This window comes from Lepidochelys kempii, chromosome 11 (genome assembly GCF_965140265.1).
Source record: "Lepidochelys kempii isolate rLepKem1 chromosome 11, rLepKem1.hap2, whole genome shotgun sequence".
NCBI classification, from domain to species: domain Eukaryota; kingdom Metazoa; phylum Chordata; order Testudines; family Cheloniidae; genus Lepidochelys; species Lepidochelys kempii.
This window is the reverse complement of record NC_133266.1, coordinates 26,050,883-26,069,427: the sequence shown is the minus strand read 5'-3', so window position 1 is coordinate 26,069,427 and position 18,545 is coordinate 26,050,883. Positions and strand designations below refer to the sequence as shown.

The 18,545-nt window shown below is 40.0% G+C and overlaps 2 protein-coding genes across 8 annotated transcripts in view; one reads left to right on the top strand and one right to left on the bottom strand.

The window, feature by feature from the left end:
- Positions 1–18,545, top strand: part of ORC4 (origin recognition complex subunit 4) — a 407,571-nt gene that overhangs the window by 150,493 nt on the left and 238,533 nt on the right. The gene's annotated exons all lie outside the window — the stretch shown is intronic.
- MBD5 (methyl-CpG binding domain protein 5) overlaps positions 1–18,545 on the bottom strand; it is a 269,324-nt gene that overhangs the window by 98,923 nt on the left and 151,856 nt on the right. For 5 of the 7 annotated variants that reach the window (XM_073305424.1, XM_073305418.1, XM_073305419.1 and 2 more), the window contains one exon: positions 17,178–17,235. The gene's annotated coding sequence lies outside the window, so the exon portion shown is untranslated. Of the gene's footprint in view, positions 1–13,451; positions 16,262–17,177; positions 17,236–18,545 lie in introns of all 7 variants that reach the window. The other 2 variants (XM_073305422.1, XM_073305421.1) reach the window with 2 other exon arrangements.

Here is an 18,545-nt window from a genome sequence, read left to right as displayed (position 1 = left end):
GATATCAGACCAATTCTCCAATATATCAAGGTCATTTACTCTCCAAAGTGCTTGCAACCCCCCCACAGCTTAGTATCATCTGCCAATATTATAAGCATAATCTCCACTCCATTATGAAAGTCACTAATGAAAATATACCATGGTTCTAGACCTAAGATAGATCCCTAGATATATCCTCCCAGCTTGAAAGCAAACCACTGATAATTACAATTTGAGAGTGGTTTTTCAACCAATTGTACACCCACTTTACAGTAATTTAATCTAGACCATATTTCTCAAGTTTGTTTACGAGAATGTCATATGAGACGGTGTCAAAAGCTAAATCTCGTCTACTACTTCCCAGCACACAGTAGGCCAGTATCCCTGTTGAAAAAGGAAATTAGACTGGTTTGGCATGTTTTATTCTTGAGAAATTCATGTTGGTTATTAGTTATTTATCACTGGGTTATCCCCTAGGTACAAATTTATTGTTTGATAATTAACAATTTGTTCCAGTATCTTTCCAGGTAGGCTGACTGATCTATAATTTCCAGTGTCTTCTTTGTTCCCTTTTTTAAAGACAGGTACTATATGTCTGCCCTTCTCCAGTCTTCAGGGACTGCATCTGTCCTCCAGGAGTTCTTTAATTTAAGACAATTGCTAATGGTTCACAGATTGTTTCAGCTAATTTCTTACATACCCTAGGATGAATTTTGTCAAGCCCTGCTGACTTGATTACATTTAATTTATCTAAATATCTTTTAAATTGTTTCTTTCCTACTCTGGCTTGTGTTCCTTCCCTGTTATTGCTAATAATAGTTGTGTTAAGTATCTGGTCACAATTAACTTTCAGTGAAGACTGAAGCAAAAATAAGCATTTAACACCTCAGCCTTTTTAGTGTTATCTGTTATTGGCTCTCCTTTCCTGTTAAGTGGTGTACCTATACTTTCTTTCATTTTTCTCTTGCTCCAAATGTATTTGGAGAACCTCTTTGGATTGTCTTTTATGCCCCTTATTAGGAACAACTCTTTTGTGTCTTAGCCTTTCGATTTTGTCCCTACATGGTTGTGCTATTCTTTTGTACTCATCCTTAATAATTATTTCCATGTTTTCACATTCTGGCCTCTTCCTTTTCCTCCTATGTTTCCTTTGCATTGGGATAGTCTGCTGTCATAGTGTGTTATGCAGGTGGTCAGTCTACATGACTACAAAAGTCCCTTCTGGCCTTAAAATACATGAATCAATGAAAGCATGAAGTTTTTATATTGTTTCAATGTTGGCTGGGGAAAAAAAGAAAAAAAACTTTAAAAAAATGTCATTGATAATGTGAAGGGTACATTACCTATCAATTTCTTTGAATACTACTATTGATACTGAACATATGATACTATAGGTACTACAGTGATAAAGTAATAATACTGTCTGTTTTGAGTGGGGAGGAAGAGTTGATGAATCTTTACATGGAAGTACAAGGAAGTTAATGGTGTAGGCCAAGCCTTGTGCCAGATCTTCCTACTAATGCTCACTGCGTCGGAGGAGAAATAGTCTCCACAGAACTGTGGTGTCCCTCCAACCATGCAGTAGCCAGGATGGTGCACTGGCCAGCATACACTGTGCCAGGTATAGATCACCCCTGGGTGTTTCTGCCTGTGGAGCAGTGAGGGAGTTTGTGACTCTCTAATGCCCTTTATTCAGGGCAATTTATTTTTCATAATCTAGCACTATAGTTGGTGAACAACAATTAACTTAATTTTAAAGAAAGAGTAAACTATGGTATCACCACATATTGCCAAACTGAATTTAAAAATATAATGAAGCAAGAGGTTGTATCTGAACAATCCATGACAAAGACTGAACCATTGGAAAATTCACTGTAAATGTAGAATGATTGTGTCTGTAAAATATTCGCCTGTACCAACACTATTTCAGAACTATCAGGAAAGAACCAGGTTCCCATCATGCAACAGGCGTACACTGATAAACTAAATAAGGATGGTAGAGCTGGTGTAGTATTAGTTTGTGAAGTCGTCACCAATCAGGGACAGGTTTATTTCAGTTCATGCAGGATCTGAACTGATAAGCAAAGGGCCTGTGTGCCAGTTTTACACTTCCAGTCTCAGATCCTCTAACCCAAAGGGCTGTTGTAGCAGCTAGCAAATGCTGGAGGGCAGCAGTATTCTGCCCATGTCTCATTCACTTATTAGGGACTGCTGAGGTGGGGTTTAGCTTAGGGCCAGCTATGCAGACTCTCTTTATAGTACAAGACTTGGTACTGTATGACATTTTGATTAAAAAACTACAACAATATAAAATTAAGATGGCATACATTAAATGGATTAAAAGCTGGCTAATGGATAGGTTTCAAAATGTAGCTGTAAATGGTGAATCATAAATCAACTGGGTGTGTTTTAATGGGGTCCCGCAGGGATCAGTTCTTGGTCTTACGCTACTTAACATTTTTATCAATGACCAGGAAGAAAACATAAAACCTTCACTGATAAAGTTTGCAGATGACACAAAAAATCAGGGGAATGGTAAATAATGAAGAGGACAAACCACTGATACAGAGCAATGCAGATTGCTTGGTAAGCTGGGTGCAAGAAAACAATATGTAGTTCAAGGATCGGCAACCTTTGGCCCGCGGCCTGCCAGGGTAAGCCCCCTGGTGGGCCTGGCCGATTTGTTTACCTGCTGAGTCCGCAGGTTCGGATGATCGCAGCTCCCACGGCCACAGTCCGCTGCTCCAGGCCAATGGGGGCTGCGGGAAGGGGCGGCCAGCACATCCCTCGGCCCAAGCCGCTTCCCGCATCCCCCATTGGCCTGGAACTGCGAACCGCAGCCAGTGGAAGCTGCGATCGGCTGAACCTGTGGACGCAGCAGGCAAACAAACTGGCTCGGCTCGCCAGGGGGCTTACCCTTGCAGGCCACATACCAAAGGTTGCCGATCCTTGATGTAGTTTAACATGGTTAAATGTAAATATATACTTCTAGGAACAAAGAATGTAGACTATACATTCAGGATGGGGGACTCTATCCTGGGAAACAGTGATTCTGAAAAGGATTTGGGAATCATGGTGGATATTGCTGAATCTGATACTATGATCAAAAAGGCTAATGTGATCCTTGGATGCAAAAGCAGGAGTACAGAAGTTACTTTTCCTCTGTATGAGGCACTGGGGCAACCAGTGCTGGAATGCTGTGTCCAGTTCTTGTGTCTGCAATTCAAGACAGATGTTGATAAAATGGAGAGGGTTCAGAGAATAGCCATAAGAATGATTAAAAGTTTAGAAGCTTTATATAGTGATAAACTCAAAGAGCTCAATCTATTAAGTTTAACAAAAAGAAGGTTACGGGGTGCCTTGATTACAATCTATAAGTACCTACATGGGAACAAATATTTGATAATGGGCTCTTCAATGTAGCCGATGAAGACATAAGATCCAAAGGGTTGAAGTTGAAGCAAGACAAATTCAGACTGGAAATAAGGCTCACATTTTTAAAAGTGAGGGGTAATTAACCATTGGAACACTTTACCAAGGCTTGTGTGGATTTTCCATTATCAGCCATTTTAAAATCAAGATTAGATTTTTTCCTAAAATATATGCTCTAAGAATTTTTGTGGGGGAACTTCTATGGCCTGTGTGCTACAAGAGATCAGACCAGATGATGGGTGGAACCCTTACTGAATGGGGGACGCAACCTAGTGACAGATTGTCACAAATATAAAGGGAAGGGTAAACATCTTTAAACCCCTCCTGGCCAGAGGAAAACCCTTTCACCTATAAAGGGTTAAGAAGCTAAGATAACCTTGCTGGCACCTGACCAAAATGACCAATGAGGAGACAAGATACTTTCAAAGCTGGAGTGAAGAGGGTAGGAGGGGGACGGGACAAAGGGTCCTCTCTGTCTGTGTGATGCTTTTGCCGGGACCAGAGCAGGAATGCAGGTCAGAACTCCTGTAAAGAGTTAGTAAGCAATCTAGCTAGATATGCGTTAGATTCTGTTTTGTTTAAATGGCTGATAAAATAAGTTGTGCTGAATGGAATGTATATTCCTGTTTGCAAAAAGAAAAGGAGGACTTGTGGCACCTTAGAGACTAACCAATTTATTAGAGCATAAGCTTTCGTGAGCTACAGCTCACTTCCTCAGATGCATATCGTGGAAACTGCAGCAGGCTTTATATATACACAGAGAATATGAAACAATACCTATTCCCACCCCACTGTCCTGCTGGTAATAGCTTATCTAAAGTGATTTCCAGCACAAATCCAGGTTTTCTCACCCTCCACCCCCCAACACAAATTCACTCTCTTGCTGGTGATAGCCCATCCAAAGTGACAACTCTTTACACAATGTGCATGACAATCAAGCTGGGCTATTTCCTGCATAAATCCAGGTTCTCACATCCCCCCCACCCCCATACACACACAAACTCACTCTCCTGCTGGTAATAGCTCATCCAAACTGACCACTCTTCAAGTTAAAATCCAAGTTAAACCAGAACATCTGGGGGGGGGTAGGAAAAAACAAGAGGAAACAGGCTATGACTTAGCCACTCCAAGTCTCTATTTAAGCCTAAATTAATAGTATCCAATTTGCAAATGAATTCCAATTCAGCAGTTTCTCGCTGGAGTCTGGATTTGAAGTTTTTTTGTTTTAAGATAGCGACCTTCATGTCTGTGATCGCGTGACCAGAGAGATTGAAGTGTTCTCCGACTGGTTTATGAATGTTATAATTCTTGACATCTGATTTGTGTCCATTTATTCTTTTACGTAGAGACTGTCCAGTTTGACCAATGTACATGGCAGAGGGGCATTGCTGGCACATGATGGCATATATCACATTGGTGGATGTGCAGGTGAACGAGCCTCTGATAGTGTAGCTGATGTTATTAGGCCCTGTGATGGTGTCCCCTGAATAGATATGTGGGCACAGTTGGCAACGGGCTTTGTTGCAAGGATAAGTTCCTGGGTTAGTGGTTCTGTTGTGTGGTATGTGGTTGTTGGTGAGTATTTGCTTCAGGTTGCGGGGCTGTCTGTAGGCAAGGACTGGCCTGTCTCCCAAGATTTGTGAGAGTGTTGGGTCATCCTTTAGGATAGGTTGTAGATCCTTAATAATGCGTTGGAGGGGTTTTAGTTGGGGGCTGAAGGTGACGGCTAGTGGCGTTCTGTTATTTTCTTTGTTAGGCCTGTCCTGTAGTAGGTTACTTCTGGGAACTCTTCTGGCTCTATCAATCTGTTTCTTTACTTCTGCAGGTGGGTATTGTAGTTGTAAGAAAGCTTGACAGAGATCTTGTAGGTGTTTGTCTCTGTCTGAGGGGTTGGAGCAAATGCTTATCCTTGCAACAAATGTTATCCTTGCAACAAAGCCCGTTGCCAACTGTGCCCACATATCTATTCAGGGGACACCATCACAGGGCCTAATAACATCAGCCACACTATCAGAGGCTCGTTCACCTGCACATCCACCAATGTGATCTATGCCATCATGTGCCAGCAATGCCCCTCTGCCATGTACATTGGTCAAACTGGACAGTCTCTACGTAAAAGAATAAATGGACACAAATCAGATGTCAAGAATTATAACATTCATAAACCAGTCGGAGAACACTTCAATCTCTCTGGTCATGCGATCAGACATGAAGGTCGCTATCTTAAAACAAAAAAACTTCAAATCCAGACTCCAGCGAGAAACTGCTGAATTGGAATTCATTTGCAAATTGGATACTATTAATTTAGGCTTAAATAGAGACTTGGAGTGGCTAAGTCATTATGCAAGGTAGCCTGTTTCCTCTTGTTTTTTCCTACCCCCCCTCCCCCAGATGTTCTGGTTTAACTTGGATTTTAACTTGAAGAGTGGTCAGTTTGGATGAGCTATTACCAGCAGGAGAGTGAGTTTGTGTGTGTATGGGGGTGGGGGGGATGTGAGAACCTGGATTTATGCAGGAAATAGCCCAGCTTGATTGTCATGCACATTGTGTAAAGAGTTGTCACTTTGGATGGGCTATCACCAGCAAGAGAGTGAATTTGTGTGGGGGGGTGGAGGGTGAGAAAACCTGGATTTGTGCTGGAAATCACTTTAGATAAGCTATTACCAGCAGGACAGTGGGGTGGGAATAGGTATTGTTTCATATTCTCTGTGTATATATAAAGCCTGCTGCAGTTTCCACGATATGCATCTGAGGAAGTGAGCTGTAGCTCACGAAAGCTTATGCTCTAATAAATTGGTTAGTCTCTAAGGTGCCACAAGTCCTCCTTTTCTTTTTGCGAATACAGACTAACACGGCTGTTACTCTGAAACCTATATTCCTGTTTGTGTGTCTTTCTGTAACTTAAGGTTTTGCCTAGAGGGAGTCTCTGTGTTTTGAATCTGATTACCCTGTAAGGTATTTACCACCCTGATTTTACAGAGGTGATTCTTTTACTTTTTCTTTAATTAAAATTCTTCTTTTAAGAACCTGATTGCTTTTCATTGTTCTTAAGATCCAAGGGTTTGGGTCTGTGTTCACCTATGCAAATTGGTGAGGATTTTTATCAAGCCTTCCCCAGGAAAGGGGGTGTAGTGCTTGGGGGGATTTTTTCTTTGGGGGGGGGAGACGTTTCCAAGGGGGCACTTCCCCTGTTATTTTTGTTAGACATTTTGGTGGTGGAAGCATAAGGTCCAGGGACAAAAGGTAAAAGTTTGTATCTTGGGGAAGCTTTTAACCTAAGCTAGTAAGAATAAGCTTAGGGGGTCTTTCATGCAGGTCCCCACATCTGTACCCTAGAGTTCAGAGTGGGGAAAGACCCTTGACACAGATGATGTGGAAAAAGCTAAAGTACTCCATTTTTTTTTGCCTCTGTCTTCACAGACAAGGTCAGCTCCCAGACTGCTGCACTGGGCAGCACAGTACAGGGAGGAGGTGAGCAGCCCCTCGGTGGTGAAAGCACAAATAAAGGACTGTTTAGAAAAGCTGGACATGCACAGGTCCATGGGTCTGGATCTAATGCATCTGAGGGTGCTGAGGGAATTGGCTGATATGATTGCAGAAATATAGGAAATTAAAACTTTGAAAACTCATGGCGATCAGGGGAGGTCCTGGACAATTGGGAAAAGGCAAATATAGTTCCCATCTTTAAAAAAGGGAAGAAGGAGAATCCGGGGAACTACAGCCTCACTTCAGGCCCCGGAAAAATCATGGAGCAGGTCGTCAAGGAATCTATTGTGAAGCACTTGGAGGAGAGGAAAGTGATCAGGAACAGTCAACATGGATTCACCAAGGGCAAGTCATGCCTGACCAACCTGATTGCCTTCTAGGATGAGATAATTGGCTCTGTGGATATGGGGAAAGTGGTGGGCGTGATCTATATTGACTTTAGCAAAACTTTTGATACGGTCTCCCACAGTATTTTTGCCAGCAAGTTAAAAAAGTGTGGATTGGATGAATGGATATAAGGTGGATAGAAAGCTGGCTAGATCGTCGGGCTCAATGGGCAGTGATCAATGGCTCGATGTCTAGTTGGAAGCCGATATCAAGCGGAGTGCCCCAGGGGTTGGTCCTGGGGCTGGTTTTATTCACCATTTTCATTAATGATCTGGAAGATGGGATGGATTGCACCCTCAGCAAGTTCATAGGTGACACTGAGCTGGGGGGAGAGGTAGATATGCTGGAGGGTAGGGATAGAGTCCAGAGTGACCTAGGCAAATTGGAGAATTGGACTAAAAAAAATCTTATGAGGTTCAACAAATACAAGTGCAGAGTCCTGCACTTGGGATGGAAGAATCCCATACACTACTACAGGCTGGGGACCGACTGGCTAAGTGGCAGTTCTGCAGAAAAGGACCTGGGGATTAAAGTGGATGAGAAGCTGGATATGAGTCAATGGTGTGCCCTTGTTGCCAAGAAGGCTAACGGCATTAGTCGGAGCATTGCCAGCAGATCCAGGGAAGTGACTATTCCCCTTTATTCGGCACTGGTGAGGCCACGTCTGAAGTACTGCGTCCAGTTTTGGGCTCCCCACTACAGAAAGGACGTGGAAAAATTGGAGAGAGTCCAGAGGAGGGCAACAAAAATGATCAGGGAGCTGGGGCACATGACTTATGAGGAGAGACTGAGGGAACTGGGCTTATTTTGTCTGGAGAAAAGAAGAGCGAGGGGGATTTGATAAAAAGAAAAGGAGCACTTGTGGCACCTTAGAGACTAACCAATTTATTTGAGCATAAGCTTTCGTGAGCTACAGCTCACTTCATCGGATGCATACTGTGGAAAGTGTAGAAGATCTTTTTATACACACAAAGCATGAAAAAATACCTCCCCCCCCACCCCACTCTCCTGCTGGTAATAGCTTATCTAAAGTGATCACTCTCCTTACAATGTGTATGATAATCAAGTTGGGCTATTTCCGGCACAGATCCAGGTTGTCTCACCCCCCCCCCACACACAAACCCACTCTCCTGCTGGTAATAGCTTATCTAAAGTGACCACTCTCCTTACAATGTGTATGATAATCAAGGTGGGCCATTTCCAGCACAAATCCAGGGTTTAACAAGAACGTCTTGGGAGGGGGGGTAGGAAAAAACAAGGGGAAATAGGTTACCTTGCATAATGACTTAGCCACTCCCAGTCTCTATTCAAGCCTAAGTTAATTGTATCCAATTTGCAAATGAATTCCAATTCAACAGTTTCTCGCTGGAGTCTGGATTTGAAGTTTTTTTGTTGTAATATCGCAACTTTCATGTCTGTAATCGTGTGACCAGAAAGATTGAAATGTTCTCTGACTGGTTTATGAACTTGCCCATAACCTCAGCCGTGTGGAACACAATGCCATCCATAGCCTCAGAAACAACTCTGACATCATAATCAAAAAGGCTGACAAAGGAGGTGCTGTTGTCATCATGAATAGGTCAGAATATGAACAAGAGGCTGCTCGGCAGCTCTCCAACACTATTTTCTACAAGCCATTACCCTCTGATCTCACTGAGAGTTACCAAAAGAAACTATAGTATTTGCTCAAGAAACTCCCTGAAAAAGCACAAGATCAAATCCGCACTGACCTGGTATATTCTATCTACTACCAAAGATCCATAAACCTGGAAATCCTGGGCGCCCCATCATCTCAGGCATTGGCACCCTGACAGCAGGATTGTCTGGCTATGTAGACTCCCTCCTCAGGCCCTACGCTACCAGCACTCCCAGCTACCTTCGAGACACCACTGACTTCCTGAGGAAACTACAATCCATCGGTGATCTTCCTGAAAACACCATCCTGGCCACTATGGATGTAGAAGCCCTCTACACCAACATTCCACACAAAGATGGACTACAAGCCGTCAAGAACACTATCCCCGATAATGTCACGGCTAACCTGGTGGCTGAACTTTGTGACTTTGTCCTTACCCATAACTATTTTACATTTGGGGACAATGTATACCTTCAAATCAGCAGCACTGCTTTGGGTACCCGCATGGCCCCACAGTATGCCAACATTTTTATGGCTGACTTAGAACAACGCTTCCTCAGCTCTCGTCCCCTAACGCCCCTACTCCACTTGCGCTATATTGATGACATCTTCATCATCTGGACGCATGGAAAAGAAGCCCTTGAGGAATTCCACCATGATTCAACAATTTCCATCCCACCATCAACCTCAGCCTGGTCCAGTCCACACAAGAGATCCACTTCCTGGACACTACAGTGCTAATCAACAATGGTCATATAAACACCACCCTATACCGGAAACCTACTGACCGCTATTCCTACCTACATGCCTCCAGCTTTCATCCAGACCACACCACACGATCCATCGTCTACAGCCAAGCTCTGCGATACAACCGCATTTGCTCCAACCCCTCAGACAGAGACAAACACCTACAAGATCTCTATCAAGCATTCTTACAACTACAATACCCATACAATCACCAGCAACCACATACCACACAACAGAACCACTAACCCAGGAACCTATCCTTGCAACAAAGCCCGTTGCCAACTGTGCTCACATATCTATTCAGGGGACACCATCACAGGGCCTAATAACATCAGCCATACTATCAGAGGCTTGTTCACCTGCACATCCACCAATGTGATATATGCCATCATGTGCCAGCAATGCCCTCTGCCATGTACATTGGTCAAACTGGACAGTCTCTACGTAAAAGAATAAATGGACACAAATCAGATGTCAAGAATTATAACATTCATAAACCAGTCGGAGAACACTTCAATCTCTCTGGTCACATGATTACAGACATGAAAGTTGTAATATTACAACAAAAAACTTCAAATCCAGACTCCAGCGAAAAACTGTTGAATTGGAATTCATTTGCAAATTGGATACAATTAACTTAGGCTTGAATAGAGACTGGGAGTGGCTAAGTCATTATGCAAGGTAACCTATTTCCCCTTGTTTCTCCCCCCCCCGAGACGTTCTTGTTAAATCCTGGATTTGTGCTGGAAATGGCTCACCTTGATTATCATACACATTGTAAGGAGAGTGGTCACTTTGGATAAGCTATTACCAGCAGGAGAGTGGGTTTGTGTGTTTGTGTGTGTGTGTGGGGGGGGGGGGGGGAGAAAACCTGGATTTGTGCCGGAAATAGCCCAACTTGATTATCATACACATTGTACGGAGAGTGATCACTTTAGGTAAGCTATTACCAGCAGGAGAGTGGGGTGGGGGGAGGTATTTTTTCATGCTTTGTGTGTATAAAAAGATCTTCTACACTTTCCACAGTATGCATCCGATGAAGTGAGCTGTAGCTCACGAAAGCTTATGCTCAAATAAATTCGTTAGTCTCTAAGGTGCCACAAGTACTCTTTTTCTTTTTGCGAATACAGACTAACACGGCTGTTACTCTGAAACCGGGGATTTGATAGCAGCCTTCAACTACCTGAAGGGGGGTTCCAAAGAGGATGAGCTTGGCTGTTCTCAGTGGTGGCAGATGACAGAAAAAGCAGCAATGGTCTCAAGTAGGAGTGGGGGAGGTTTAGGTTGGATATTAGGAAAAACTTTTTCACTAGGAGGGTGCTGAAGCACTGGAATGGATTACCTAAGGAGGTGGTGGAATCTCTATCCTTAGAGGTTTTTAAGGCCTGGCTCGACAAAGCCCTAGCTGGGATGATTTAGTTGGGGTTGGTCCTCCTGAGGTCTCTTCCAACGCTGATGACCTCCTGAGGTCTCTTCCAACCCTGATTCTATGATTCTGTGATCACAATGGTCCCTTTTGGCCTTGGAATCTATGAATCCTCAGTTGGTCAGAGTAATGAAAAGCAGAATTAGTGGGGGCCACAATGTTTAGACAACAATATAGAGTAAAAGAATGGAGAAAGCTGCCTGTAATTTTTCTGGAGATCTGGTGACCATTGTTGGCTGCTACCATCACCGACATACCTCCGATAAAAGAGCTTTTCACCCGAATTTCAGTAACCAGACAATCTCAATGGAAAATGAAGACGCAAAACCATAAGTAGCTTTCTTAGAAAGGACTAAATGCTACTCTCTAAAGTGAACAATATTCTTATAATTATGTCCTTTTTATATGCTCCATACAAGAATCAAAGTGGATTTAAGATACCTTTTCAAACACCCCACAACTTAGAACATTAGAGGGGAAAAGGAACTCAGAATTGGGGGGGGGGGGAGAGAGAGAGAGAGAGAGATGCCCTGGATATGAACAGATAAGAAGGTAACAGCTTTTCCTTCTTTCTTTGAAAAAAAAACAAACCATATTCTATACTTAGCAAAGTATCACTCCATATCAAGAAATAAGTACCCTAAAAATTAATTCTTAAATATATTTCTAATGCATACATTAGAGCTACAGAACAATTTTGTTAGTTTAGGTTTGTTTTTCTTTTTAAAAATAAAATTTGTATTCAGTCTAACAATTTACATTCCAAGTATGAACCTGAGGCAATTTAAAACAGTGAAGTTACTCTGTAGAACGGAATTTTAAGTCATCTTTATGAATACAATCCACTTGCGTCACATTCAGGATAGACTCATTGTATATTACCAAGTGCCTCTGGCTTGAGCACCATACAGATCTATCAAAGGTGACCTGGAGAGGACCACAATGGTTTGTCTCCATTTTAAAATGTCTGAAAGTCATTCCTATTATTTTCAATCACTGGCCTCTTTTCAATCCACAAACATGAAACTCTAAGGAACTCACTTCCTAATTAAAACGGATAGAAAACAAGTTCTAACTTTAAAGAAGCAAAAAACAAAGTACTATGTAGCAAGAACCTGTCTACATAATAAAGATTCCGGTCACATATTTCAAAATATTCTTTGTTATAATGTTAATTTAGATGTTTTGAAATATTTTAAAGACATTCTAGCACATAAAGAGCAACAATATTTATAACTCTCTTTCATAAGGTTGCTTTTTTTTTTTTAAACAGACACTATGGCTAACAAAAACAGACCTCCAAATGGCTGGGAAGCATTTTTTTTCCATATCTTCTGTCTCCCCCAACATTTACTTTCCTATGGGAGAATTTCCTGACCCTTACCATATTTTAACTTCTAGAAGAGCAGTTTCCCTCTAGATGTTAATTGTTTGGGGCGAGAATGAGTGGCTGATTTTCTGGTTGCATGGCTTTTAGCTTAATTCTATGTGGCTGATTTGTGAGATGGATTTATCATAAAAGCTCATTTCAGGTCACGGCTTCAGCAAAACTTTCCCACAGCTCATTGACATTCAGTTAGCTCTGGAAGACCCCAACACTGATGGTATTACATACTAGTAAGAAAGATTTCGAACCAAGAAACAAGGAGGCTTCAAAAGGCCAAACACAACATTCTGCAGCTGAAGGAGAGGGAATTTGAACTTCCAAAGTGCAATAGGCACAACAAGAAGGGTCTTTAATATTTAAAAAATGTATTCAACATGTAACAGGCTTAAATGCTTCTCTTGCTGACTTAAGTTAATAAATCTGTTCACCAGAAAATTATCAGTGTAGTTTCTGAATTCTGTCAGATCAAGAGAGAAGGAAATGAAAACCAAGTTAAGAAAATCTTTGAAGGTCACATTCTGATTATGACCTCATATCTAATTCAGCTGCAAATATTTTTTAAGCACCGGACCAATGTTGCAAATACAGGAACTAGGAGTTCAAAAGTTGATCCAAGAACATAACATAAAAAGACCAAATTTATTCACCCAAACTCCGGACCCTTGGTTCCCAAAGGCCAAATCACTTAAGGTGAACTCAGTTTTCATCAGTATTTTTAGACTGCAGAATATATGGCCAAACAATTACACGAGTACCTTTTTGCTGTACATTCTAGAGGCACTTAATAAGTAAGTGCAGAAAATATTGACCCAATAAATATCAAATTAACTATTTGAAAATTTTGCTTTTATCTGACAGCTTCTCAGTAAATAATTTTGCGTACAGGCCATTAAGTTGTGATAAAATACAGAATAATAATTAAAAAACTGATGTAAAAATGGAACCGAAAGTCTCCATTAGTTTTTACTTACATGTTTTTTTAAAAATCAGCCCGCTGGAAATATAGTCAGTGGATATGATCTGTTGGTACGACACTCTTCCCTTGCTTAAGATGACCCCAAAAGTTCATTAATTGTGCAATGTGTGAATTCAAAAACAAAGCATTCGAGAGTAAAAAAAAAACAACAACAAAACAAAAAAAACAAAAAATCACACTTGTGCAGAAAGAATGCAGAGACCCAAATTGTATAAATTACACTAAATCATCTTGCTTTGTACTAGGTACCGAGCACTCAATGCAGAGAAATATTAAGTCATTTGAGTCATTCAGACTGAGCTTCTGTGCAACAGAATGTCAAAAAATATAGTGGGATTGCAAATTAAACCTGTAAATTATGCTTTTGTGCTAAAGTATTAAGTCATGTGACTAAGCTATTTTTAGAGACATGAAATGTTTTTTTCCTCAAGTGCTGTTCTTAAAATTGTTTACTGAAACATTCAGCAAATAATTAACAATTTCCCTAGTCTTTCATGAGAAGAATACTCTTAAAATAACAAATTATGTTAACATAAAATTAAATATTCAGGCACCTTAATACAAGCTCTGTATCATTACTTGGTCTAATAAAACAGTGTTTAGTGAGCTCATGCTGGCTGTCTGCAATGTAGTATGCTACAGACCTGTACAGAATGATTTATTAATGTTTCTATTGCAATAATACTACATCTTTCATTGTTTTACAAAATCTAACAATTAATTATAGTGGATTTTTTCCTCAAAAAGTGATTCTCAATAAACTGAAACGGAAGACCAAACCTTCTTTTATTGTAAGAAGATAAAAGATATAAACCCCTTGATAACTTTATTTGAATTTTTTGGTTTGAATATTGAAGCAACTCAGTAATATAGGTTAAAGTACAGCAGCAGAAGTTGAAATCCTAATGTTTTTGGATCAGCCACATTGGTCATGAATGCTTCAAATTATTCTTGTTGTCCAATGTGAATTTGTAGATGAAAAATTTTGTAAATTAAATTCAAGTATTTAGATAATGTGGTGCTCACTATGAACAAGCAACAAGAATCAGAAAGAAGGAAGTAAATCAGTATTTGAGGATGTGTTCAAACCACCCAAGCATCCAAGAAGTCTATTGGTTATTTTAAATAGGCCATAGACCTAATTATACTTTTGTGTAATATGAGCATTTAGCAAGTTTAAATAAACACACACACACACACACAGAGTCAAAAAGACAATAAAGTTGTTACTCCCAAAGGACTGTATTTTTCCCTTCTGTGCATTTATTGCTTTGGTTAGCATTAATGGGACTTGTGTGCGCAGATGGAAGAAAGATTATATACAAAATCTCTTTTCCATTTAGTTGTGAAGATAAATGATACTAAATCAATGCTCTTTATTTTGATAGATAAAAATGTTACCCTAATGCTTTTTCTCCCCTCGGGGAAAAATTTCTTTGACTTATTTTTCTTTTAAGAAAAAAAACCTATGGCAGATTCAATATTTCAAACAATTTTATTTGTAACATGGTTGATGAGTCACTTATAGCATGTTTTGAAAACTAAAACTAGCTGCTACCAGTAAAGAAGGTTTGGCATTCTTTTTGAAAGAATTTAGGATAACATTTAATGGTGTTTTGGTGCCAACCTGCAATTATCATGCAGTAAAATAAAATGAATGTCTCTTTAGGATTCTAATCTATGTAGATAAAGACATTAAGATCAGTTCTTATATTTTTAATTTGAGTGATTCTGAGCCCTGAAGAGACGTTTGCAATTTTTGGACATGATCCTGCACACACTTACTTACATAAATATTCTTACTTTTTTCAACAGAGTTGCATGTGCTATCAAAGGGTATTCATAGGATTAAATGTGCACAGGATTGGTCCCTTGAAGGTAGATTAAAAAAAACAAATAACTGCCTACTCTAAGTCAATGTTGAAATATTAGGGGCAAGCCAAATATCATATACCAATTTCAGCTTACTTTTCTACTGTGTGGTAAAAAAGCTGACAGGTAACATCAGTTTACTATTACTAAAATTACATTAATAGGAAATTTAGATATAAACAAAAGACCAGATGTGGATGATAAATTATAGAAAATTGCTGGAGTAACTTCACACCACATGTGCTTATAGTCTGCTTAGCCATACATATGGAGAATTCCCCCCAGTGTAGGGAAATCATTGGGTTCATTGGAAATCAATCCTCTCTCCCTTCCTCTTGCCCCAGCTTCAATATTAATATGTACGCCATATAATTTCTTCTAGGAGGTATGTGGTTGTGGCTTTTTTTTTTTGGGTACAATTACAGTATTATCCGATTATCATCACTTTAAGGGACAATATTTCAGATGTGCAGCCGCTACACTTGCATCAGCATGAAATGCTCTTGCACTTACTCAGTTAAGTATGACAGTTTATGCTTTAAAATATATGGCAATACTTGTCACTCATGTGGGACTAAAATGTGGCTCTTATACTTTTGGATTGAATCCTGGTCCTATTGACTTTCTTGGGACTAAAGTTTTGCCCTTAAATTGTGTAGGAAAATATAAATATAAAGTAACTGTCAATAAACAAGCAAACAAAAAAGAAAACCATTTTAACTTCTGCAAACTCTCTCACACATGAGTAGTCCCCCAGTTCAGTTAATGGGTATACCATTAATAAACATAAGAAAGAACTACTTGTGTACATAAGGATTTGGCCCTACTGAAACATTTATAAGGTATTCTGTATTACGTTTTCCCATTCTTAACCAGTTATCTCTACACCTGACAGATGGTTTCCTGAAAAGGGGTCCAGAAGCTCAAGCATTTCTACAACAAAAGAAAAGTGGGTGATTTTACCCCTTTTATTTGCCTCCACTCCATGAACAATTACCACACATACATATTTCATTTGGCCCATGAAGCCCATTAACTATAGGGGTAATACTTTAATAAACAAACAATCCTTGTATATATGACCTTTTCTTATATCTTTATCTTCTCCATCTGCTAGAGCAAGTCAGAAAATAGAAACTCCTTCCAGAAATTTTTTTTTGCAAGGTGGGGGAGGAGGATGGGCAGGGGATCATTCCAAATTGGGACAAAAAGCCAAAAATGCAACATTTTTTCCAGGAAGGGATTTCTAGAAAAATTCAGTTTTGGAAGAACCAACACAGAATTCTTCCGTTTCCCATCTGGAAGACTCTTGTCAATTTCACTTCCTCACAGCAGACAAAGTGAAATTGATAAGAGCCAAGATGCAGAGAAAGGGATGCTCAGCCTCCTTACCTTCTTCTAAGACAAGGGCTGAGTGTCCTGCTGTCTGCCTCTCTTGCAGTCAGACTGAGTGCAGAGGGGTAGGGTTGGCTGAGAGCCAGAGAGTAAGGACACAGCCTCCGGCAGGCTGCCTGGAGGCCATTATTTTGATTTTCCTCATGGAAAATTGAAATTTTCCTGAGAAAAATTTTGATTTTCTGATAAGGGCATTTTCTATTGGAAAATCATTCAGACAGAAAATTCTAACAGCTCTTCCATCTACATCATCTACATTATGCGACCTGAGTGAGTTGTTTAGGGAATACACTTCTAAGTTATAAAATTCTCTCTCTCCCCATCCCAACATGCATTATTTTGATTTATTATACAAGTCATGTGATCAAAAGTGGTCCAACTAAAAAGTACTTATTGCTTTGCAATTAACAAAGTAAGATACAGTATTTAATTGTAGCAGGAAGCAAAAACTGACCTTTTTCCTTGTTAAGGATTAGACATAAGGTGGGTATGTTCATCCTGTTCATTCTAAGCTGAAAAACAAAGGACTAGTTGATACAGAAGATACACAAATGTATATTAAAAGTTTAACCTTTAATAATTCTCAGTTTGCCCTAAATTTTTTATAAACCCACTTGGGTAGACAAATTTCGTAGTCTTTTATTTCTACTAACAAATGACTTTGAAGCAACTACCTACTTGTTAACACAAAGGCACATAATTTTGTTTAAAACACCACAAACATGGCAAAATAAATCTGATGTTTAAGTCTGTTCTAATCAAGATTATTTTTTATTTTAGCAATAATATTAATAAAGTGCTCAATTGTGGGTTTGCCTTTACTTCAGAGTAAGGGGCAGTGTGGTTTTGTACTCCCTGAATCACAATCTCCCTCCTGTTCCAGCAAGGGATTAAAATTATGCCAGGTTTATTCCTACTCTCTGTTGCCTGATGTATTGCCAGTGGAGGTGACAAACTCAAGACTCCATCCAGTGACTACCCCCTTTCTGGTCATCTGCAGGAGGGAGGGATGCAGCAGCTCTGTAGTCTCTGCTTACCCACTCAAGAGGTTACCCATTAGGGGATACTCAAAGCTGCACTGCAAAGACACATTTTGCACTCCCTTCTTCTCGTGTGTGCTGTATGCAAGCCAGGCCAAAATTTGGCCCTAAATAGTAATTTTGGGTATTTACCCCATCAAGTCCCCAGTTGCCAAATAAAAGGCAGCTGCAGAAGTGTCTGTCATGCTTGTAAATATTTAATCAAATCATTTTTTTTAAATAAAACAAATAGGAACTCAGAGGTAGGTCTCTGAGTGCTGTTATTGACTCTTGAGGATAAATTCATGGGATTAACTATCACTTCCACAGCCTCTCTCTATTAAAAAATAGGAATTTTAAATAAAGATTACTCTACATTTGTGTGTTCTTTTATCCAATCACCAGTCAGATTACTGGCCAATCAAGAATTTTTTTAAAATTGGCCTTAAAAAAGAATTTTAACAACAACTAGCAAAAGAAAAAAAAAATCCTGTTAGTCTTCGTAAGTACATCAGAAGTAGGAAGCCTGCCAGACCACCAGTAGGGTCTCTAGATGACTGAGGTGTTAACGGAGCACTCAAGGAAGTAAAGGCCATTGTGGACAAGCGAAATGAATTCTTTGCATCGGTCTTCACCGGAGAGGATGTGAGGGAGATTCCAATACCTGAGCCATTCTTTTTAGGTAATAAATCTGAGGTGCTGTCCCAGATTGCAGTGTCAATAGAGGTGGTTTTGGAACAAACTGATCAATTAACAGTAATAATGATTAGAAATATGGAACAGCTCCCATGAAAGGAGAGATT